The following is a 17,863-nucleotide window of genomic DNA, read 5'->3' on the forward strand; positions in this document are numbered from 1 at the left end:
CAAAACGACTCCAGAAATATCAGTCAGTCCTTCTGAAGACCTGGAGCTGGTGTGTGAGGTGTCAGCTGCAAGCGGAGCTGTCATATAGAAGAAAGATCAAATAGAGGTGAAGCAGGACCAGAGGACAACCATCATCTCCCAGGGGACGCACCGCAAGCTCATGGTCAAAAATGTGACCCTGAAAGACCAAGGGAGCTACAGCTGTGAAACAAAAGATGACAAAGCAACATTCCAAGTGAAAGTCAGAGGTGAGAAAATGCTTGGAATCCCAGAGATAAAGGAACACTTCATTTTGTGTGTCTTGCATTTGGAGGATCAACTTACAGCCTCTCTGGTGCAAAACATTTTGGCTATAGGACTTTCTTTGTCATCTAGTGTCATAGCAACACTTTTCTACATGTGCTTTTCCATCCAGGAATGAATTACTGCAACAAACAATAGGCAAGGAGGGTAACTTGTGCAGCTCTTGTAGTCAGCTGGTGTCTGCAGGGTTACAGTGCAAGAGCACACCAGGCATGCAAGGAGTGAGAAAAGGGGAGGTGTTTGATGAGATCTGGTTACAAAATTTGAATGACACAATGAGGTGGAAAATGCCACTAATCAGACTCATAAATGGCCTGGGTTGCAAAGGCCCACAGTGCTCATCCAGTTCCAACCCCCTTCTTCCTATGTGCAGGGTTGCCAACCAGCAGCCCAGGCTGCCCAGAACCACATCCAGCCTGGCCTTGAATGCCTGCAGGGATGGAGCATCCACAGTCTCCTTGGGCAACCTGTTCTAGAGGGCCATTCCCTTCTGATTTACTGGAAATGTAGAGAGACATCAGAAGAAACAAAGAGAAGGGAGGAGGTTCAGCAGTGCATGCAGGTGTTCTAAATCTCATGTCCAAATCTGCTATCAGACTGCGAAATGTTTAGATTTATGATATGATATGAAATGATATGCCTATTCATTTCCCAAGGCAAAATAGAGGGGAAAGTATTTTCCTGTCTTAATGAGGCATCATGATGGTCCCTGTGAAGGGCAAGTATAATGAAAATGGGGAACTGGAGTAAGCTCTGCAGCAGACTACAGCAAAATGGTGTGACTGTTGTGATGTCCCTGCAGAGAAAGAAGACGTGTTTACAAACAAGGACAAGGTACAAAAGGAGGTGAAGGCTGCACTGACTCAAAATGCCACGCTGAGCTGCGAGGTGGCCCAGGAGAAGATGGAGGTGAAGTGGTACAAGGAGGGGAAACTGATCACCTCGAGCAAGAAGTTCAAGGTGGAGTCAGAGGGCAAACAGTGTCGGCTGGTGGTGATCCAGGTAGAGAAGAAAGATGCAGGGGAGTACAGCTGCGAGGCTGCTGGCCAGAAACTCACCTTCAAGATTCATGTCACAGGTGAGAGAGAACACATTTTGGCCTTTCATTCTAGAATGTTTTAGAAAACGGTCATTAGTTTGTAAGTTTTCCCTGCTATGCTTAAAATTTTTGGAGCTGAACTTTGGGGTGGTTAATTTCTGATGAGGAAATTGAACAAATTATTCTAAATACAGTTGTGAGGCAGCTCCATCTTTTAAAATCTTCAGGAATTTCCTTTTGCTGTGGGAATGAGGCCATAGACAAGAAAGTTCTGATTGCACTTCTCCATTCCCACGTGCCTGTACCACTAGAACAACTCTGCAATGCAGCTGCGTCTCAGGAAGTTTCAGAACAGGGGCTTTGTGTCAAGCACTAGGGGGTGTGCTCTATGTAACATGTTTTTGTCTTGGAAGGGCTCATTTAGCATGGGAGAGAATACTACAGGAATGTTTTGTATAAGTTGATGTTTTGAAGACATAAGTAAATGGCAGCTAGGGGACGAAAGAGTCATGAGAGTCATACAAGAAGCATCACAGAATGCCTTTTGTTGGAAGGGACCTGGAGGATCATCCAGTTCCAATCTCTGTCCTGGAAAGGAACACATTCTTTGTGACTAGGTTGCTCTAACACCCATCCAGCCTAGACTTGAATGTTTTCAGGGATGGGGCATCCATAAATTGCACAACTTCTCTCCACATCATTCTCTTGGGGCATCAGACTGGGAGAACTGATTCATTTTTCTGACTCCTTCCCCAAAACCTGCTCTTCTTTCAAGAGGCCAAACTAATGTATCTCTCTCTTTTCAGAGCCAGAATTTGTATTTACAAACAAGGAGAAGGTACAGAAGGTGGTGAAGGCTGCAACAACAGAAAAATGCCACGCTGAGCTGCGAGGTGGCCCAGGAGAAGATGGAGGTTGTCATCAATTTATAAGCAATGAGCCAATAATGTTCCAATTATAAACTTTTATTAATTGTAGCGGGTAAAACTAAAAGGCAATTCAGCGCTGGGCGACAGGGGGATTATTGTTCCTCCAACTGCCGCGCCGTCCCGTCCCTTGCAACTTCTTTTGTATTGTCCATCCCGAGCGTATTGTCCTTTAATTGGTCGGTTGTGATCGTGCGACTTGGTGTGTCGTTCCTTGGTTGGTCCTTCCGTGGAACTTTGTATCCATCGGGGCGCGCTTTGCCTGTAACTACGCAGAGTACACAATCTACCCATAAAATTAGAGTGTTCTGCAACCTTTGTGGCCTCCATATTCCACCATTATATCCCGGTCCTAATGAACAAGCACTCCACCACAATGCTACCACATCCCGGTCTTAATGAGCAAACATTTTATCACAGAGGTCAAGTGATAAAAGGAGGGGAAACTGATCACCTCGAGCAAGAAGTTCAAGGTACAGTCAGAGGGCAAACAGCGTCGGCTGGTGGTGAGCCAGGTGGAGAAGAAAGATGCAGGGGAGTACAGCTGCGAGGCTGCTGGCCAGAAACTCACCTTCAAGATTCATGTCACAGGTAAGACAGGTGTTGTCTGAAATACAGCAGAGAACAGTAAAGTAAAATCTAGTTTCTATTATACTGCACCTGGATCACTGTAGTCTGTGCTGAGGTTTTTTCCCTAGACTTGATTGTCTGGGTTTGTAGAAAGTATTTGGTTTCAGTATGACACAAAGACCTGTTTCAGTCTGTCTGTAGAGCAATAATTAGTAATATATGTACAGTGGAAGCAATATTCAAGATATTATTCAAATCTCTCCTGTGCCTGAGATCCCAAACTGTAATTCTTGTTCACCTAAACATTTGACTAAGATAAGTATGTGCAGTGAGGCTGGAGTGCATGTTCTACGTGCAGCCTTTCATGGCAGGAGAAGCAGGAACTTCTCCTAGTAGTACACTGCCTTTTTACTATGCCTTTATGTTGGAGGCTGCATCTGGATAGGTGAGTCTGCTACTCACAGTAAGAGACCTGGTAGAGCTGACTATTGCCAGAGCTCAAAGTAAGATAGATATCTGCAAATCACACACAAAGAACAAAGGACTGCGTTGGTGAGCATATTTCCTTTGTGCCTTTGACAGTCACAGTTGTGGCAATGGTAGAGGCCATGAGGAGTCTGTTCAGGAAGCCAGGAGTACTGTTCTGGGTCATGAAAAGGCAGCCAGTGGTTTGACTATCACATGTTTATGTGTTTTGATGTTTCACAGTGGGTCTTAAGTAAAAGGAACTCAGGTTTTGGTTGCCTGCAGGACAGATGTTCTTTTGGGTTCAATATGTTTGCATAGTGACTTGCAACCATGGGACTGGTGTTCAAGGACCCTCTTGGTTCCTTCAGTTCCTAGGTTCTTTCTTGCCTAGATTTGACACTTTGTTTCAACAGAAGAGCTGATATTCTCTAGTGAAGGCTATTAGTTTGGGCACAAGTGGTAACCTAAACCTGTTCCAACCTGTACATAACAAACCTGCAAGTTGGTCTCATTTCGGTCCCTCAGTCAATACTTTTTCTTTTCTTCCCTCAGAGCCAAAACCTGTGTTTATAAACCAGGAGCAGGTGCAGAAAGAGGTGAGTGCTGCCCTGGCAGCAAGTGCCTCCCTCAGCTGTGAAGTAGCACAGGATCCAACCGAAGTAAAATGGTACAAGGATGGAAGACTGCTTGCCTCCTCCAGAAAGTTCAGAATGGAATCTGTGGGCAAAACACGGCGTCTGGTTGTGGAGCAGCTGGAGAAGAAAGATGCTGGAGAATACATCTGCGAGGCTGCTGGCCAGAAGATGACCTTCAAGTTGGAAACAACTGGTGAGCATTCGCTTTGGGAGCACTAAGCAGCTTTTTATGTGGCTTAGAGGAAGACTGGCTGTCTTCTACCCTGTGGGCATGGAACAGCCACAATTCCCCCCGGAACAACATCAATGACCCACACCACAAGTTGGATTCTCCTTTTTAATGTAGTGGTAGCGAGGTGAAAATCTGGCTGTGGAATATTTTTGACTAAGGAACTTCTACTTTAATTTCTAGATGCGCTGAATTACCCTCTGGAGTGTCTTTCTGAATATATAAGCAACCATGGGTGACTATGATCCTGATTTATATCTAGGTTCAGGCTTACTTTTTCAGTTAGGTTAGATCAATAGCTCCAGAGAAGATAGGGAAATACAGCAGTTCACTGATACCATGTGTCAGAAGAATGCAGCTCAGTGCTGGGCAGTTTGCTGCTTCATTCCCTCTTACAAGTTGCACCCAAGGCTGGAAAAGACCACTGAGATAGCTGAGTCCAACCCAGCCCACCCTCACTGGACTTACTAACCACGTCCCCAGTGCCACATACCCGTGGCTCTTGAGCACCTCCAGTGACTGCGGTATATCAGCGTGGTTGCTTCAGTTGTGGGAGTTTTCAGACACTGGCTGTTGTTCTAGCGAGACAAAAAACCAAAACTGATGGAACAGTGTCTATACAGGAAGCAACTGGCTGTCCTGATGGCTGCCAACAGTTTTACACAAGGTGTGTCATGAAAGCTTGCATGAGTCTGGTTTAAAAACTTGCTGTTCTGATGGAAGGAGAGGATGTTGGTACCGGATAACTGCGGGATTTGTGCTCTCCCGACATCCAGTTGCAATCACAGCTTATTGTTGCTATAGAAAACAGCTTCTCTGTAGACAAATTGAGTTAGTTCCAATAAGTGGCTGAAGCCCTAAGTGATCCAAGGTGAAGCATGATCCAAACTGGAATTTAACTAATTGTAGTAGGGAATCCAAGCCTTAATGAGATGAGTTATTTAAAATATGAGTCCTCCATCTAAAACAGCATTGAACTCTTACTCTGGTTTATGATAGAAGTGAGAGTTTAACAGCAGAAGTCTGAAGTTATGCTCCATATTTCTCATCACTCAAGAGAATATTTGAATATATGAATTCCTTTGGCTATGTTAGAGCTCATAATGAGGTCAGCTGATGTTCTTTAAATGCTCGGAGTCTAGCAATGTGGGGAAGTGGACTGCTATTTGCTGTTGAGCTTTAGGCTAAGAAGCCTGATTTTAGAGGACTGTGGACTTCCCCTTTCCCTTCCCCTCTCCTCCCCTTCTCCCTGGACTGATCCCACATGGTTTGAGAATGATTTCAGATCAAGGTAAATGAGGAATCGCCGTGTGAAAACCTGTTGTTTTACTGCACTATAGGAGACACTTAGTCAAAAGACAAGTGTGTGTTCCAAGCTTGAGATTGCAGGAGATCCTAGAAACAACTCAGCTGCTCAAACCTGCAGTCTGGCTGAATCTTTTATTGTCAGTTTTGGTCAGGAGGAGATGCTTGAGTAAGACAAATAAAAGGTCACGGGTAAGTTGGTCCTTCTTGTGATATACTTCTAGGCTTTCATCAGGGAGAAGCTTAATTCGTCCAAATAATCATAGCAGAAACCACACCAAGAGCATGAGAGTGAAATTTATACTTTCTTGACGTGAAGGAAAATTTTACCTGGTTCTGCCATTCCCCAAATATTTGTTTCCTTATGACAAGAAGAACTTTGCAGAAGTAATTTTTTTTTTCAGTCTTGCGTGCAACACAAAAAGGGGTAAAATCTAGGAGGCCACCTGAAATGTTTTTTCCATCTGGAAGGATCCATTTAACAGCACCCATGGACCTGGTTATGAACAAAACTAAGTTCCCAACTAAATCCACATTCTTCTTTCTCCTTCTCAGAATTGCCTGTGAAAATCAGCAAACCATTGGCAGACAGTAGCGTCATTGAGAAGGACAAGGTCACATTTGAGTGTGAGCTGTCCAGGCCCAACATGGACGTCAAGTGGTTCAAGGTATGGCATGTAATGGTATTTTCCTTTCTGACTTCTCTGGAAATGAATGAGAGCCTTTAATTTCACTTCCAAGGGATGCGAGTCTGAGCTTTTCCTTGATAGCTTTTTCACTGCTCTCTTTTCTTTATGCTCTTTTATTTGCCCAGATCAGCACTCTTTGTTATTATGTCCTGAGTTCATTTATCAAGTTGAAATTGAAGTTTGTTTTGGTTTTATTGTGAACTTTTTAGGTCATGCTGCACAAAATATTGTTGGTTGAACTACAGTACAGTCTTGAGCTTCAAGTCTAACACAGAAATTCTCAGCCGGGATTTTGTAGCCTTGTTGTGAACTGGGTTTTTGGGGTGAAATCTCAGTTTTCTTTGCACCTGACAGTGTGAGAATTTGCTCTGGCACTTTGTGTACCTCCCTGGTGCTCAGCTGTTCCTTCCCTTACTTGGGGATAACGTCATTTATTCAAGGTGATGTCCAAACAGGCTTGTTAACAGTCCTCCGCAGTGCTTTAAGCTGTCATAGGTCAGCCAGAATTTATGCATGTTCTATAGCCATTCCTTCATGTTGAAAACACTGCACTGTGCTTAAGCTTCAGCATATGTTCCAGTAAGCACAGTTCCATTAATTCTAGGGGAGTGGGTGAATTAAGCATAGATCTGAAGGCTCCCTTTGCTGAGTGCAGAGATGGAAGGACTAATGGAGATCTGACTTGATATTTTCCCTTCTAGGATGGGAAGGAGCTCTGTCAAAGTAAAAAAGTGGGCATTACTTCCCAGGGAAATAAGAGAAGTCTCATTATTCACAAGTGTGAATATGAAGATCAGGGAACATCCACATGCTGAGCAGCCTAAGACAAGACATCAGCTACCCTAAAGGTTCATTTTATGTTTAACTGAAAGAGCAAATAAATCCTCTTGTGGTATTTTGCACCACGGGAAGAAATGCTTCATGGGCAGTTTGGGCATTTCTTGGTTAGTCCTTTTGGATACCTTTCTCTTTCTTCTTTATGCTCAAGACAGATTTTCCCTCCATGTGTTGCATTGGTTAAACCCCAGTTTGTAGCTCATCATTGGGCTCTGAAGCATCAGACTTGTTACTGAACACACGGGTCTGCTGTGCCCTGGTAGATGCCACCTTCCCAAGGGACGTATGAAAGGATGCTTTTTTCTGATTTCCTACTAGATGCTGTCCTCATGTGGCCACTTGGGTTCAGTGTTAGCATGAACATGAACATGTGTCCTGTCCCATGACTTTGGTGAACTCTCATTTTCTCTCTCATTCTGCAACCAGGTTGGGTTGCTGTTTCAGTACTGGCTGTTTTATGTAGCCATTCCATTTGTTCTGGTTTACGTTCTTTTTTATTTTCTTTTTTTCAGGCATCATTTCTATACAGTAGACAAAGCCAGCCTATTACATTTGATTTACAGTTTTTAGCTTTTGCTGGTAAGCATTTCAGCTCTCAGGCAGTTTTACCAACAGCTTTGAAGAGCTGAAATGAACCAGCCTGGACACGATGGTCTGTTTTTGTTGGTGTAATGAATTTATGAAGTTAAACTGATTGACCCCATAAGGTTTTACAGTGTATGACTCACGTCTGGCAGAGTTATCACAGCAATGAGTTTATATACTTAGCATTTCAGGAGGCAAATGGTTGGGGATACTCTTTCATTTGCTTGCGTCTCAGAGTGAATCACTAGTATGTGAACCATCCTTCATCTCCTTTGTATTGCTTTTGTGTGTGTCTGTGTGTGGTTTCCCCTGTGAATTTCATTCTTTCCAGTTATATGGAAGTTCTCTTTTGAGCAGTGAAATTAGATGTTCCATCATCAGTCATAATGGTAAAGCTGAGTTGCCACGTTATCTGTGTCCTTTCTGTCTGGCGTCTCAATAACTGCTGCCCCACCACAATATCTGCCTAATACTTCAGCTCCATGGATGCCTCCTTGTGCAAACTGAGAGCCTGTATTTGGTGTGCATAGATCTGGGCTTACATCTGTGCTGGTAAATGCACTAGTGCATGGGCTAAGCAGTCCTGCCTCCTGTGCTGTGGGCATTGAGATGGGGCTCCTACAAGCTGCCCATTGCAAGATATTTAGAAACTAATTGCTGCGGAGGTTTCCATCCTCTTTTCAGACTAACTAAAATTTGGTTAGTGGGATCAAAACAGAAGGGGCAGGGAGGGAGAGCTGACCAAGGACTACTGATGGAACAACTATGAATCCTTGGTTCCTCAGGATTCCCTGCATCAGCAGTTGGCAACAGGAGTAAGGGGGCTCAGGAGGACACTGTGGAGTAGTGTGAAAAATGAGCGAAGAGAGTTACTAATTGATGCCTCTTGGAAAGTAGTCCAAGAGTGGTCCCCTTCCTAAACTCTCCTCTTGTGTGTGGTTTTATCTTTATGAGGTGTTCATAACAAGTGATGTGTAGATCTCCCTTATCTCATAATGTCTTTTCCTGCCTGCAGTGAATATGCAGGATACTGGATCATATACCAGCTTCTTTGAATTACTGCTCATGTCAGGAGATAAAATCTGCCTATTCTTTGAACTAACACTGGCGAGGGTTAGTTATTCTGGCTACCGAGAGAATGACACAGCAGATTAAACTCTTTCATTTCCTTCTTTGTCAAATGCCTTTTCATCCAACTGTGTGTCCCATAGAAATTCAGAGCAGTGTTGGCTGAGGGAAGTGGAAATATTTATCTCCTGTGTGTATCTGCCACCCTATTTAGACATGCTGGCAGAGCGCAGAGATTGGAGGAGTTGGATTAGGCAGTAGTTTCCCTATTGCTCACAGAACCACTTTTTCTGTGGTCTCCCAGCTACCCTGTGCCCAGTGGCCTATGCAAGATGGAGCGGAAAAGGCTCATTTTATGAACAAACAGGAACCTTTCTGGTCAGATTAATACCTGTGCTCTTTTAGAGAGATTTAGATACTAGAGATTTTAGGTACTGGAATAGGCTCCCCAGAAAGGTGGTTGAATCACCATCCCTGGTTGTGTTTAAGAGCCTTTTGGATGTGGTACTCAGGGATATGATTTAGTGTAGGGTTTTTAGAGTTAGGGTACTGGTTAGGCTGCGGTTGGACTTGATGATCTTCAATGTCTTTTCCAACCTGGGTAAATCTATGATTCTATGCAGGAACTCTTCTCCTGAGGTTAATCCAAGTTGTATCCAGGCCCTTCAGAAGGAAAGGGATATAGCAGCACAGAAATATGGCCTGATTCTGACATAACTAAATGCAGACCTGGAGAGTTAAAAGGGATTGTGTGATGTTCAAAGGATTTTGAAGCAAAGATGTCCCCTAGGTAAGATTTGTGGCTGACATTCCCCATACATTGTTTGTAGGCACACAAGCTAAGGAGAGACTAGTGATGAGCATGCAGAGAAGCCAATGGTTCAGACAGGTTTGTAGTGACACAACACTGTAGAGTTCTGTCTAGTTCTCCTTGGCATAGTTTGGAAAATAAAGATGAGGTAATTGGTGGTAACCAATATGGCTTCATCAAGGTCAAGCCATGTCTGACAAACTTGGTGGCCTTTCATGATGGAGTAACAGCATCAGTGGATAATGGGAGAGCAACTGACATCATCTACTTGGACTTGTGCAGAGCATTTGATCCCGTCCTGCATGACATCCTGGTCACCAAACTGGAGAAAAATGGTTTTGATGGATGGACCAGTTGCAGGATAGGGAACTGTCTGGATGGTCACACTCAGAGAGCTGCAGTCAATAGCTCAGTGTCCAGGTGGAGGGTGGTGTTGGGACCAGTGTTATTTAACATTTTTGTAGGCAACATGGAGAGTGGAATCAAATGCAGCCTCAGCAAGTTTGCAGATGACACCAAGCTGAGCGGTGCTGTTGATGTGCTAGAGGGAAGGGATGCTACTCAGAGGGACCTGGACAGGCTGGAGAGGTGGGCCCTTGGCAGCCTCATGAACTTGAGTGTGGCCAAGTACAAGGCCCTGCACCTGGGTCAGGGCAATCCCAAGCACAGGCACAGGCTTAGAGGAGAATGATTTGAGAGAAGCCTTGACCCTGAGGAGAAGAGTTGGTGTGGAGGGAGGTGTCCCTGCCTATAGCAGGGGGACTGGAACTAAATGACCTTAAAGATTCAGTCAGTTCTATTGTTTTTCTACCCTTAATTTTGCTTGAAAGGTTTTAGAATAAATGAGATTCTGGTTTCCATGAAAACTGTTTGCAGGGAGCTCCATTGTAGCTAGTAGGTCTGTCTTTAAGTTCAAGGGCAATAATGCATTGACTGTGTTGAAGAGAGAAATGACTCAGGAATGGATGATGGTTTAGAATAAAACATAATCCTACTTATTTTCTATGCAAATATGTGTAAGGAAAAGATGCTGCACTCAGTTCTGGAAATACCCTGACAAATATATCTCTACTGTTTCACAGCTGGAGATATCAAGATTGTTAAAGCACTGGAAGATGTGGAAGTGAATGAATATGGGAGTGCATCTTTTGTCTGTGAGATTTCACACGATGAGGTTCAGACCCAGTGGTACAAAGAGGACAACAAGCTGAAGGCTGATGACAACATCAGAATGCAACAAGATGGTAGGGTGTAAGCGGGGGGTCTTTCTCCTGAGTGGGGGGTGGGTTGGAGATCAAGCATATAAGACATCTGAAATGAAGTGAAGAGGGTTCAGAAGCGAGTTCCCCTTTTGTTTTGGGACTGAGGTTTAGGTGGAACAAGTGACATGGTGGGATGCTTAGTGTGGGAAGTGTGATGCTATCCCACCATCCCACACTGCTGGGAGCAGGTAGGAAATGAGTGCAGTTATTTCCAAAGTGGGGGTGAACAGGGCAGTCAGTTCACCTCTCCAAAGAGGTTTTGTCTGACTGTGAGTGTGATCCTTCTGTATCAGATACTTTGAATTTGACGGTGGCCGCATTTGATCAGTCCTTGTAGAAGCCATGTTTAGATTCTGCTTTGGTCTGCTCCATTTCCAGTTCAAAGTCGTTGGACACTAAATGAGACAGCTGCATCTCAGTAAAAGATGTGTTTGAATAGCTGTGATGTGCTTACTATTCAGATTTACAGAGCTGAGGTTTTGTCCTTGGCTATAGCAAAGAAGTCAAATCAGGTGAAATTAATTGTATTTCTGAACTAGACAAGTTTAAGTTTGGTAGCACCTAAATTTGGTGCGGTTTGTCATTGATTTCATCTGAAAGAAACTTGCAGGCTTTTTATCTGCTGTTGTCCCCAGCGTAAGATTATCCATTCACATCCTAAAGTACTTGTTATATTTTCAACTCACTCTTATTTGAATAAAAGCCTCAACAATTGGGAGCAATTTAATAAGCACAGAACAAGAGCTGGACCTTGCATTTGGTAGATACTGTACAGTATTACTTCATAGAAATGTAGTCAATGGCATTCCCTATAGACAATCGTTTGTTTTATCTTTAGAGTCGTTCAAAGAACCATTGTGAACTTGACATTAATTGGAATGGAATACACGCAAGAGACTTTCCTCTTCTTCCAATTGTCCTCATCCTTTCTTCTCTTCCACCCCTGCTTTGCAGATTACCATATAGAAATCACCAGGAAGTTGGAGGACAAGACAGCTTTGGAACGTCATTCTGTCATCCTGTCCTGTGACTTCAGGCCTTCTCCAAAGGTTGTGAAATGGTTCAAGGGCCGCACACCCATCGAGCCCTCTGAGAAGTACAAGATCAAGAGGGATAAGCATTCAGTAGAGCTCAGAATTCTGAAGCTGAAGCCCGATGATGCTGGTGTGTACAAGTGCAAGGCAGGAATTGCAGAGACTGAGGCCACGCTGACAGCTGAAGGTATGAGCAGGGAGGGTGGCCTCTTCCATGTCCTATTTCACCTCAGATTTCTCTTCTTGAGGTTGACTTCTGCCGTTCTCTCCTGCTAACTTTATACATGTATTATCTTCACATAGATGATTACACAAAGATCATCTAGTCCAACCATTCTACCACATCCCAGTATGATTTATAGTAACAGTGGTAACAGTTCACCTTGTTTCCCCACAGCCCGCAATGTAGAAGTAACGAAGCACCTGCAGGATGTAGAAATTGAAGAAGAGAGCTTTGCTGTCTTCTCCTGCGAGCTGTCCCATAATGACGAGGACGTGGAATGGTTCCTGAATGGCAACCTCCTTTACACCAACAATTACAATGACATCAAGAACGTTGGCAATTGCTGCACACTGACAATGAAGCAGGTTAAGCCTGAGGATGCTGGCACAGTGACAGTGAAGTCAGACAAGGTGTCAGAAAGCGCACCTGAAGGTGATAGGTGGGTCTGATCACACCCCTCCTGGATGTAAGAGATGCTAAGGAGCTCCAGTTCATTCTATTGTGCAGCAGTCCTGCTTCTAAAGCTGACCTCTCTGGGGTGACAAGTCATCAGAGGCTTTCTTCCAGTGGAAGGTTCCATTGCAGCAGATATCAAGGAAGGAGGATGGTTTTGGTGTCCTGCCAAAGCATTCCATTGCTTTTTATCATCATTTTACTTAACACAAGGAGAGTTACAGGAGCAATTTCTTTTACTGCTTCAGTAACATGCAGTGTCAATGCTGTTGTCTCCAAGGATTTATGACTGAAGGAGAGATCATTCAGTGTGTGTTTTGCCTCTGGGATGACTAATGACCAGGCTGTGAGCAACCTGATCTAGCTGTGAATGTCCCTTTTTATTGCAGGGGAGCTGGGCTAGATGGCCTTTAAGGGTCTCTTCCAATTCTAAGGAACTTGTGCCTGAAGTGCAGAAGTGGATGAATTATACCACTTCTTCATATCCTCCCCATGATTACAGAGGAAATACAACAAAACAACATGCATGGTCTTACTGTTGTCATTTGCTTGAATACGAAGACGTCTCTTTTTTATGGTTGAGATTTTTGTTGATATGGGTCAGGAGGAACTCACACTTTTTAGCTTTCTCAATAGGCAAAAAGTTCCAGTTGCTGCAAGCCACCGAGGTAACCAATAGAGGGGCCCTGATCCCCCTTGTGCCATCGGGATGCTCTGGCACGGGATGTGCCTCAAATTCAAAGCTCCTTCCCACCTCCCAAGGAAAAGCAAAGCAACTCAAGCATCTCCAGCAAAGCTGCCCAGCAGACAGCAGGGAATGCAAACAGCTTCTGGCTGCTCCCCTGCACTCCTGTCCTAAGTAAGTGACCCCTCGAGGACTGGATGGGAAATCAGTGCATGACACACGTGAGTGTGCACAGCATTGTGCAAAGCAGTGGGGATCCGTGTGTGTGTGTGTGTGTATTTGTGCATGGATGGTGTTGTACACACATTTGTGTCCATGAGTGTACAAACCAGTGGTGTTGCTCAGGTGTGTGTAGGTCTGTGGGTATGTGTGCAAGGACGAGCATGCACATATATGTACGTGCACAGGGGTGTGCAGAGTGTTGGAGCTGCACAAGGACATTGTGGTACCAGTGTGTGCGTGCACTTTGGGAGTGAAAGGAAGGGGTTACACATGTGTGAGTGTGTGTGCGCACAGGGCTGCACTAAGGGATGTGGTTGTGTGAGTGTGTGTGAGCACATAGATAGTGTGTGGATGCGGTGGCACAAATGTGTGCTTGCACAGGGCTGTGCTGAGGAGTTGGGCTGCACACAGGTGCACACAAAGGGATGTTTGAACCCTTTGCCCCTAAGAACAGTTTTCCAGTGTCTCTCGTCCAAGAATTCTTTGAACAGCCTGCAGCTGACTCTCCTGAAGCTCAGGGTCCTGACTTTGCTTTTTGCCAGGCCCGCATTCCTTGAGATGAGGAACTCTAGGAGGGCATGGTCACTACAGCCCTGACCACCTCCAGTCTTAACCCCTGCTGTGCAGCATGTCCAGTAATGCTTCCCTTCACAGAATCACAGAATCATAGAATTACCCGGGTTGGAAGGGACCTCAAGGATCATGTAGTTCCAACCCCCCTGCCTAGCAGGGCCACCAAACATACACATTTACTAGATCAGGTTGCCCAGGGCCCTGTCCAACCTGGTCTTGAACACCTCCAAGGACGGGGCATCCACAACCTCACTGGGCAGCCTGTTCCAGGACCTAACCACCCTTCTAGTAAAGAACTTTCCCCTAACATCCAACCTAAATCTTCCCTCCTTCAACTTAAAACCATTTCCCCTAGTCCTGCTATTATCAGCCCTTTCGAAGAGTTTACTCCCCTCCTGGGAGTAAGTTCCCTTCAGGTATTGAAAGGCTGCAATGAGGTCACCTCGCAACCTTCTCTTCTCCAGGCTGAACAAACCCAACTCCCTCAGCCTGTCCTCATAGGGGAGGTGCTCCAGCCCCCTGATCATCTTTGTGGCCCTCCTCTGGACCCTTTCCAAAATTTCCATATCTTTTTTGTACTGAGGGCTCCACACCTGGACACAGTACTCCAGATGGGGCCTCACAAGAGCAGAGTAGAGAGGGACGATCACCTCCCTATCCCTGCTGACCACCCCTCTCCTGATGGAGCCCAGGATCCCATTTGCTTTCCGGGCTGCCAGAGCGCACTGCTGGCTCATGTTAAGTTTCTCATCTATCAGGACCCCTAGGTCTTTTTCAGCCGAGCTGCTCTCAAGGACAACTCCTCCCAGCCTGTACAGGTGCCTGGGGTTCTTCCGGCCCAAGTGCAAAACCTTGCACTTTGCCGTGTTGAACCTCATTAGGTTCACCCAAGCCCAGCTTTCCAGCCTGTCAAGGTCCCTCTGAATGGCATCTGTTCCCTCCACCGTATCGACTACACCACTCAGCTTGGTGTCATCAGCAAACTTGCTGAGGGTGCACTCCATTCCCTCATCGATGTCATTAATAAAGATGTTAAAGAGCACCGGTCCCAAGACAGACCCTTGAGGGACGCCGCTCGTTACTGGCCTCCACCTGGACATAGAGCCATTGACCACCACCCTCTGTCTGCGGCCTTTCAACCAATTGCTTATCCATCTAGTTGTCCACCCATCAAATCCACCTCCCTCCAATTTGGAGATGAGGATGTGATGGGGGACCAATGTCAAAGGCCTTGCTCAGGTCCAGGTAAATGACATCGGTCGCCTTCCCTTCATCCACCAACGCCGTCACTCCATCATAGAAGGCCACAAGATTAGTTAAGCATGACCTTCCCCTGGTGAAGCCATGCTGGCTGTCTCGGATCACATGCTTGTTCTTTATGCGATCAAGCATGTTGTCCAGGAGGATCTGTTCCATAATCTTCCCAGGCACAGAGGTGACACTCACCGGCCTGTAGTTACCCGGGTCGTCCCTGCTCCCCTTCTTGTAAATGGGAGTGACGTGACCCTTCCTCCAATCATCCGGGACCTCACCTGACAGCCACGACTTCTCAAATATGATGGAGAGCGGCTCAGCAACCACCTCAGCCAGCTCCTTCAGGACCCTGGGATGCACGCCATCTGGCCCCATAGACTTATACTCATTCAGTCTAAGGAGGCACTCTCGGACTTGCTCTACCCTTACAGTGGGGAGGGATTTACCTCCTTGGTCCCCACATGGAGGTATGGGGGTGCAAGACTTAGGGACGTGAAAAAGACTAGAATCCTGGCCACCAGTGAAGACCGAGGTGAAGAACTCATTCAGCACCTCAGCTTTCTCTTCATCTGTTGAAGCCATTTCTCCTTTTAAATTTACCAGAGTAGGCACGCCCATTTTGGCCTGTCTCTTCTGGCCAATGTACCTGTAGAAGGTTTTCTTGTTGTTTTTCACATCCCTCGCCAAGTTCAGTTCTGCCTGAGCCTTGGCTTTCCTGATCCCACATCTGCAAGTTCGGACGGCATCCCTGTATTCTTCCCGGGTGACACAGCCTTGTTTCCAGAGCTTGTACACCCCTTTCTTCACCCTCAGTTCTCTTAGCAGGTCCTTGCTGAGCCATGCCGGTTTTCTACCTCTCCTGCCCACTTTCTTAATCAGGGGAATGGAGACCTCTTGTGCTGCCAGGAGGGCATCCTTGAACAGTAGCCAGCTCTCCTCAACGTCCTTATCTTTGAGGGCAGCGCGCCAGGGGATCTTGGCCAGCATTCCATTGAGTAGCTTGAAGTCTGCTCTTCTAAAGTTGAGCATCCTGGTCCTGCTCTTTGCCAGGCCCACATCGCTTGAGATCACAAACTCAACCAGGGCATGATCGCTGGAGCCCAGGCAGCCTCCAACCTTGACGCCTTTGATGATCTCCTCAGCGTTGGTGAGCAGCAGGTCCAGCAACGCTTGACCTCTGGTCGGTCTGTCCAATACCTTCCCTTCTGCTTGGTGTGCTTAATGCTTGGCCCACAAAGTTATTCCCAGTGCAGTCCAGCAGTCTCTCAGACAGCTTGCAGCCAGCCATGCTGATTTCCCAGCCTGACTGGAATCCCCCATCAAGTTGAGAGTCAGTGAGCGCGGTGCTTCTGGTAGCTGCAGTAAGCAGGGCCCAGCAACAGGCTCCCTTGACCAGGCGGCCTGGAGCAGACCCTCACCTCCAGAAGCCCATTATTGGTTCAGTCCCGAATTTTACCCGCAAGTTCTCAACGTGATCGTGGCTGTTCTTAGTCCTTTGCAGTCAGCTTCTTCATAGAGAGGGCAAATACCTTGCCCTCCGGAATTCCATAGTAACAATCATGTCTCCTTTATGTCAGGTGAGGTGTTTTTTGTTGTTGTTGTTTTTTGTTTGCTTGTTTGTTTGTTTTCCATTTTCTAGGTAGAAAATTTAATTTCTGAGCCAGGAGAAGAAGAAGTGCAACATGTAACAATCTTCCTGGCACTGTGCAGTTTGCATGAGTAGCCAAGTGCTCCTCAGGTAACGTGTGCTGCAGAGCTGACCTTGGTGGCAGGGGTTGTGTCTTCATTTTCTTCCTGTCATGTGGGAACATAAGAAGACTCTTCAGAGCAGGAGCTGCAGAGGAAGATGAACGGCATGAGAAGGTAAGGCTAGGAACCAAGGACACCTCCAGAAAGAACAGAAAAACTAAGTCATTTAAGATGCATTATGGCCGTGTGATACTGTCCGTGACTGGAGGAGAAGCACATGGCTAGGAATGACTGATGGCTCTGGTGGGATGAGTGCCTACGTGCGCCGTAAAGGAGAGTTTGTGGGATGTTCTGTGGACATGTGAAGGCTGTGGGAAAGTTAAGAGAGAAAACGTGTGAATTCACAGAAGTGGTATTAGAACCTGGAATAAACCATTTGGATCACTCACATCTGAGTCCGTGCCAGATTGTCGCACTGTCAGAACCTGAGGCCTGGGATTTTCCTTTAGTAGTGCCAACTGCCTGTTGTAAATGAGAAAAGATATTACTAAACATAGCTTCCCTCCTTGTAGTTTTGATATTTCTGTCTTTGCATTCCTTTAGCACCCAGGGTGTTGATGCAGCTGCACAAATCCGCTGTACTGTCCTCCTGTTTTGCATGGAAGAATGGTAAAATAGCAATCTCTGGGTGAAATTTTGTTCAGGCGTTTTCCTTTCTGTGCCCCTAGGAAGCAATGGCTTGGAAATGGCAGTGCCGCCTGGGAACCCACACAGCAACCCAGTATCTCATTGTCTGGGTCTGTGAAAAACCACAATGATGACAAAAGATGTTTCAATTCTGTCTGTGCTGTCAGTGCAGCCCTGAGGAGCGGTGTGGGCATGGCATGGCAGGGAGAAGGGATTTCCCTTCCAATGGGAAAGTGCCTGTTCATGTGTTGGTATGTAACCGCTCCATGGCCTGCTCCATGTGCTTCTGAATGGGCAGCTCAACTTTTGTGTCACT

Source organism: Coturnix japonica, chromosome 10 (assembly GCF_054131305.1).
Source record: "Coturnix japonica strain WE chromosome 10, WE-NBRP24, whole genome shotgun sequence".
Lineage (NCBI taxonomy): Eukaryota > Metazoa > Chordata > Aves > Galliformes > Phasianidae > Coturnix > Coturnix japonica.